The sequence below is a fragment of the Haliotis cracherodii genome, unplaced genomic scaffold (assembly GCF_022045235.1).
Source record: "Haliotis cracherodii isolate W230 unplaced genomic scaffold, xgHalCrac1.p SCAF_9, whole genome shotgun sequence".
NCBI lineage: Eukaryota > Metazoa > Mollusca > Gastropoda > Lepetellida > Haliotidae > Haliotis > Haliotis cracherodii.
Genome location: NW_027266343.1, coordinates 3,657,451 through 3,664,949, shown reverse-complemented (window position 1 = coordinate 3,664,949; position 7,499 = coordinate 3,657,451).

Sequence of the window (7,499 nt, the reverse complement as noted above, 5' to 3'; positions counted from 1 at the left end):
CTCATCCTACCCAAACATGCATATGCCTCATCCATCCTTGTCATGAGACCGCATCCTTGAGTCTATATTTGCCCCCACGTCTGAGTCCACGACTACCCCAATGCAACACCCTCCTAAACACCACATTCGAAGAGGCGCCCTGAGTTGTGTAGGCTTATAGTTCTCGGCGACGACGAGGACAACTCCAGCGTGGGCGTTTCCCAGACTGTGGGGTCAGCCTCACCGTGAGTCATTGCTGCAGCAGGGTCGAGGCAGCCAAGAAGACATCACGTCAGCCATGGTAACTGTGAGGTGTGGGAATGTGGTTTTCTCGAATTGAGCATGCTGATATTTTTTTTACTTGCATCTATTTTGATAAAACAATATGTTTATCTATTTGTATGCCAATTGATTAATTCTATTGTTTCGGGAGCCGAGTCCCGTTCCCCAAATCGATCTTGGTGTAAAGATGAGTGTACTCTTATATAGAGTTGCGTCCCTTAGGAACGCCAGACACCTATGATTGTGGGTTCGAATCCTGGGTCGCCCCGATTATGTTTCTAGGTGTGTCAGCACCATACCCGTGCTCGTGGGTTTCACCGAAGTGGTAAACGTCTGAGACCTGCATCCCTTGGGGATTACCTCCCACACTGGAATACTGTCTCGTTCTTACAGCTATCTTAGTGTTAAGACGAGCGCATGTCCCATCCTTTAATACAGACTTACGACAGTCGTAGCGCTGAGAGCGCTTTGTGGACCGGGGCCCTTTGTCCTGTTAACAAAGATCTCTACGCTCTACAACTGTCGTATGTCTATGTTATGTATGGTAGTTAAGATCGTTTCAACACTAAGATCGCTTTGTGGAAGTGAACTCCATAAACAGTAGACCTCCTTCTTGGTCTAGTGGAAAAGCGTCTACCTGGAGAATGGTAGGTCCGTGGTTCGATTCCCGGCCGCGTCTTACCAAAAGACGTTAAAAGATGGTACTTGTTGCTACCCTGCCTGGCGCTCGGCATTAAGGGGCTTAACAAGGCCTTGTCGGTTCGGAGTCAGTATACTGTGTCTGAGTGGGGTATGTATGTTAAACCGCGGCATGGTATTCTCAGTGAGCTAGCACTAAAAATCGGCATTAGACGTGCATACACATCGTTATATAAGCGTAATAATCTTGAACGCCATTTCATCTTACCCTGCTCACGCTAGCTATTGTCGGTTTGGTGATACATTTACATACCTCATATCTCCATTTATTAGGATAAACACCTTAAACCCATTCGCCACAATAGCTTCCTCTTGAATCCGATTCATAAAGCACGACACTATGAATAGCCGTCCAATCAAATGACTCCCCTGAGCGAGATACTTTCTGTGCACAGGTCACAGATAGGAACGAGAGCAGTGACGTCACATCCGTGCGTATTTACAATTTCTTCCCGGTTTCATTCTTGCAACAAGCTTTTAACATAATTCTACTGATCTAGATCTTTTAGTGGGATTAAAAAGTTACATGTGTAACTAATGACACGATGGTGTGGATCGTTGTCTCACTAAATACTGCCAAATTATTGAAACACAATTCACTTCGGGACCATAATCTTTTATCGTCTTAAGCGATAGATCGAGTTATCCATGGTTCGAGTAGGGGCTGAAAATAGACCAAAGTGACGATATGGATTCTGCCGGATTATATAGTCGACCACATATTCAATCTATTTGTGTAATCAATAAACATCAACCGTTACCCAATTAAGCTAATGCTTTAATAATAAAAAACTGATACTTTTTTATTAGTTTATTAAAGAAATGTGAGTACGTCATTCTAAACAATATCCTCATTTGGCAAAGTATTCCGTGAAGACAATGATGGATCTGGTGTGGACTTAGTGCAGGGGGTGCACTATCTTGTTTCTTTTAACGCTTTACTGGTTCCTATGCGACAAGGGCGGCCGGGTAGCCTAGTGGTTAAAGCGTTCGATTCCCGACATGGTTACAATGTGTAAAGCCCATTTCTGGTGTCCCCCGCCGTGATATGGCTGGAATATTGCTAAAGCGGCGTAAAATCAAGCTCACTCACTCACTCGTATGCGACAAAGACGAGTATGAATATATCCAAAGCATTGCGTTTAATCGTTCTGACAAATGTCCTTAGGTTTACGATTTGTTCGTAAATGCACAAAATGGACAAAAGCGGCTAAAACATTTCCATAAACATAAGAGATGGCCATAAGAGAGACCATTTACAATTCCGACCACACCGTAAGAACGTGTTCATGAATCATTATCAAACAGTGATGGTACCAGGTGTTCGCGAAAAGGTGAGCATATCCTGCCCAACTGGTACCACCTGTCACAAACGCATGCAAAGGCAAGTCAATTTTGTCCAAAAACATTCGTGAAAGGAAAGGCTGGTGATCATCGCCGACATTATATCAAAGTTCGAGAGACCAAAGACCAAAGTGTCAATAAGGACTCGACCTAAGCACTAAGCTACGTTTTAAACTATATACGGACATTGTGCATGTGTGTAGTTCGTGACAGCCAAGGTGCCGAAAATAGACTAAAATGCCGACTGGGATTCTGCCGGATTAATTATTATAAAACGCCAACGGGAGAGAATAATCAGTCTCGATTATCTGCCGAAACAGGTTACAGTGGGAATAAGAGGAAAAATAGCGGTAACAATTATTTGAATGGATCACTGAAAATAGGTGATGACACCATGTGTTCGCAAAAACGGTAAGCAACTGACCGATCAACGAAAAGATCCAACCTAGTTGTGGTTAAACCGTTCGCTCGTCACGTCACGCCGAAGACGCGGGTTCGATTCCTGGCATGGGTACAATGTGTGAAGCCCATTTCTGTTGTCCACCGCCTTGATATTGCTGGAATATTGCTAAAAGCGACGTAAGACCATACTCACTTACTCACCAATGCTGCTGGGTTATTGCTACATACGGCGTACAATCCACTCACTCACAGTTCACAATAGAGGGATGCCTTATGCGGGATCCAAATATAGTATATCACAAAGGTCGTTTAAAATGGTTTGTTTGTTCTGCTTGATTGATGTGATGATACACATGCTCTTAATGACAATATTATCGACTAGTATGTTCAAACACGTATTTAAGCTGTGAATAATTGTTGCTATTGATCTGCTAAATAAATCATACTGATATGGAAAAGCACGGAATCGATAGTTATTGGCGCTATAATTGTCTGTGTAGGTAGAGGCATGTAATTTAATGACGAGGACATTTTGAAGACACTCATTATCTGGCCGCACGTGTGAATAATGAATACCTCTTCTTGCGCGTAAAGAGATACCTGGACATACTGGGTACACGAAGGGCAATACCAGTAATAGTGAGAAGTTGTGAAGACGTGAAAGGATGAGAAACGTGCATCTTATTCGATTATGGAATAAATGACTTGATTATTTAACCGAAAACCACGAATGATTTGGCTCCAACTTGAATAATTATTTCACGTCTTTACAACTACTATAAGTACATCTTACATTCGTCACATGTGAGGGGAACATGGAGAAAACGAATTTGTCGTTTTTCAGGGCAAGAATTATGTATGTATGTATGTATGTATGTATGTATGTATGTATGTATGTATGTATGTACACACACGCACACACAAACACACAGACATGCTCAACCCCTCTCTACCGCATGTATGTATGTATGTAGGTAGGTTTGTACGTAGGTAGGTAGGTAGGTGTATGTGTGTATGCATGTATGTGTGTGTGTGTGTGTGTACGTCAGCATTGCATACGATATAAAAAGACATCCCCGCCTTAGGTAAACTTTAGGCCGCGATGAGTCATGGAACATACTCCGACCTTTACAAATACACCAATCTCTTCATCATCCGAACATCAGCTTAACCATCCGTCCCCTCCAGAACAACACCACGTGGTAATTACAAGCGTTTACTAAGCAAGGGTCATTGAATGTTGTGGTCAAGCACCGGCTTCAAGGCCGCTTACATATTACGTGGTCGTGAGGCGACCAGCGATCAGCGATCAGCTTGGTGTAACCTTCTAGGAGAGAATGTCAATAACGAGCCTTCAGTAATTGAATACACATGCGTGGGCGGACAAACAACCATCGCAATTGCCGCTGAACGCGCTGACAACGCGTACAAGTTGTTCTACTAGGAAAGGCGTGGCGGAGGCCTCTTCATTGTACGCGACATTTTGACGAATATTGCATAAACTAGGATGCTCTGCTGTTTTGGTCGTAGCCTTGATGCCGATGCTGCCTGGGTAAAGTTTAGGCCGTTCATGCTACCTTGTACATGTTTCTATTGGGTTTCATAACGGTAGAGACAAAATAGCGTTGGTCAGAACGAGGCGTGCACGATTGCATCTTTGTACCCAAACCCGTTCTTACATACATACATACATACATACATACATACATACATACATACATACATGAGGGACAAGCACGGGTTGCTGAAGACCAATTTCAAGCCGGATCTTCACGAGGAACAAGCATGGGTTGCTGAAGACCAATTCTAACCCAGATCTTCACGAAGAACAAGCACGGGTTGCTGAAGACCAATCCTAACCCGGATCTTCACGAGGGACAAGCCGGATCTTCACGAGGGACAAGCCGGATCTTCATGGACAAGCCAGATCTTCACGAGGGACAAGCCGGATCTTCACGTATATCGGATGACTAAACAATTATTGTAACATATTGTCATCATGCTATTGTCAATTTCATGTTTGACTGACAACCTAATGGAATTATATATAAATATGTTAATTCTAAGAGTCTAAATTGCTTTCCTGAAATAATAATACCGATTTAACATCGGATCGCATTACTGAATTCATGATGGCGGCACGAGATATTTCCGATGACGTGCGCGTATTTGTACATACATATTCACACGAAATTTTTGTTAAATGGTTAAATATTAAATACACAATTTTTAATATACTATGTATGTAAATTGGCTTTGGCATGCATTCATTACTCAACAAATTCAAAAGGGTAAATGAACCATCACTGTAACAGAGGCACAGCTGACAATATTCTGTACATTTTAATTCCAAATGAGAAAGGTTGTGATGCTGAAATACTTCAGTTCTCTCTGTTGCAGATGTTTAAATAAGTTTAGTTTGCTTCTCATCATGACTCATATGTTAGCAAGCACACCAATCACCCATTCAGAAATGGCGTGACAAATACCCATTGACGTATCTCGACTTTGACAGTTTTCTTGACTCTGTTCTCACCTAGTATTGTACACATGCCGGAACTGACAATAGTTACCAGTTTTCCATGTGCTAACAATGTCGTCGCACACACACCCACGCTTTAATAAACATAACATTAACTTGCATTTATGTCATTTTGGCATGAACATTTATCTGATTTTTGTTACTGAAGGAAAATGTACAATATCAATCTGTTTATCATCATAAACCAATCACACAACACATTTTTTCTCTTTTATATCCTTTATATTTTTCTTTGCGGGGTCATTGAATTAATGTTAACTTAGAAGGAAATCACAATGTTGTCTTGAATAAGAAGGATGCTCTCAAATGTTACAAGTAGTGTGCATGTATTGGTCTGTCATGCATGACAAGGAGACTATAATTTATATAATCCCTCTCAGCCCGAACATCTCATTCGCGCTGAAATCTCCTTATCCCCTTATTGCATTATACCTTATACATAACCTTATGTCGGAACTATATGATAGACTGTATGGAGAGAACACGCAAAGAACGACTATGTAACATAGACGGCCTGTCAATGTGTATACATACTTTCAGTGTATAGAACATAAGTGATGCATATTATGTTCAAATGTTGTGGATACGTGGAACCTCTCATGTTTAATTTTATTTTAGTTTAAATATTTACACGATCAATGCATGATTTGGGGACCGGCCATTTTGATATTCAAGGGATGGCCTTGGATGTTTTTAAATTTTAATCAAATGTTCCAGAGGCTTTAGCCCCCTAAAAAGTTTACTGAACGCGCATGAAGTCATTAAACATGTTCGGATCCTGTTTTCTGAGACATACTGCATATTTTGAAGCAGTGAACGAAAACTCTGTCGTTTACAATAATCCCTCCCCCACCCCCGAATGGTCAATCCTTGCAATCTGTTTGCAAAGGATTAATCCAATTGGTTTTGAGAACAATCTATTGTTTTCCCAGCTGTATTCTACAATCTATTCATTTTCACAATAAACATACAGATTTTGACGTTTAGGTATGTTTCACCGAACAAACTATTCATTTTTTCACAACCGCCAAGAAACTATTCACTTTGGGCATATTTCTGAACAAGCTGTTCATGTTTACAAATATATTCCCCCTCCCCCAAATACACGTGCATATCCTTTATCAGTTTATCTTTTAGCACATTCCACGTAAATTTGAAGAGAGCTATTTTATCTTTGATATCTTCTTGTCGAATACATTAAACTACGACTTCTACAACAATATTTAACTATTTTATTCCCTCTTTCATGAAAAAATACATGTTAGAAATTCACTCAGGCATATTAACATTAATATGTGCGATGACATAATATTCAGTATGATATTGATATGAATATTATTCGATGGTCATATTTCATACATGAAACACATGCAGTTTTATCGATGCCATTATTTTTCTGATTCGATGACACGATTATATAATAGCAGTAATATCAGACCATGATAATTTAATAAAGCGATAAGCAAGACACGATTTAACGTTTAGTTCGTCACGTTTGGAATGGTCGTTGTATATTAGATAGCACAACTCAGTCCCATGCTCGTGGACTCCGTGCACCTTGCGGTTTGGCCTTGAGCGTGTCTGGGCGTCCCTGCACGAGGTCGTGGGTGGGAGTGTGTGTGTGGGTGGATGTCAGTGCGTGGGTGGGTGGGAGAGGATAGCGTAGATTTGTGGGACATCGAAACGACGATAACCAACGGTAACACAAACGGCGTTCGCGAGATGCTACAATCATGAAATATTGGCTGTTTAGAGGGAAAGCAACGTTGATGAAAGGCAAGATGGGGGGTATTTAAGAGGGAGGGGGAGTGGCAACTTTGAAACGGGGGTGAGTTCATAGTAATCTCTGACAACCCACACGGATGTATGACTCATTCTGTAATTTGATTTATAAGATTCGGAATTAATTTATGGCTGGATTACGTGAGTCTTATTAATAAATATTAAACGCTGTTAGAAACTCAGGTAGAGCGTATTTTTGCAAACACTTACTATTTCATGCGAATTGTGTAAATGGCAATGCTACCGGAAGAACAGGACATGCTTACACCTTTTGCGAAGTCCTGGTGCCATCACTGGTTTCAGCGGTCCATTTCTATCATTTTTACTACGTCTCCGTCTCTGGTGTTGACGTTTCATATTTCATATGCAAAAGCCTACACATGTGTTTAACAGATTGGATTTACAGGATTCTTTGGTCTTTCAGCAACCTTAACCTATGGCCACTCCTTCATCCGTCGTTCTTCCGCCC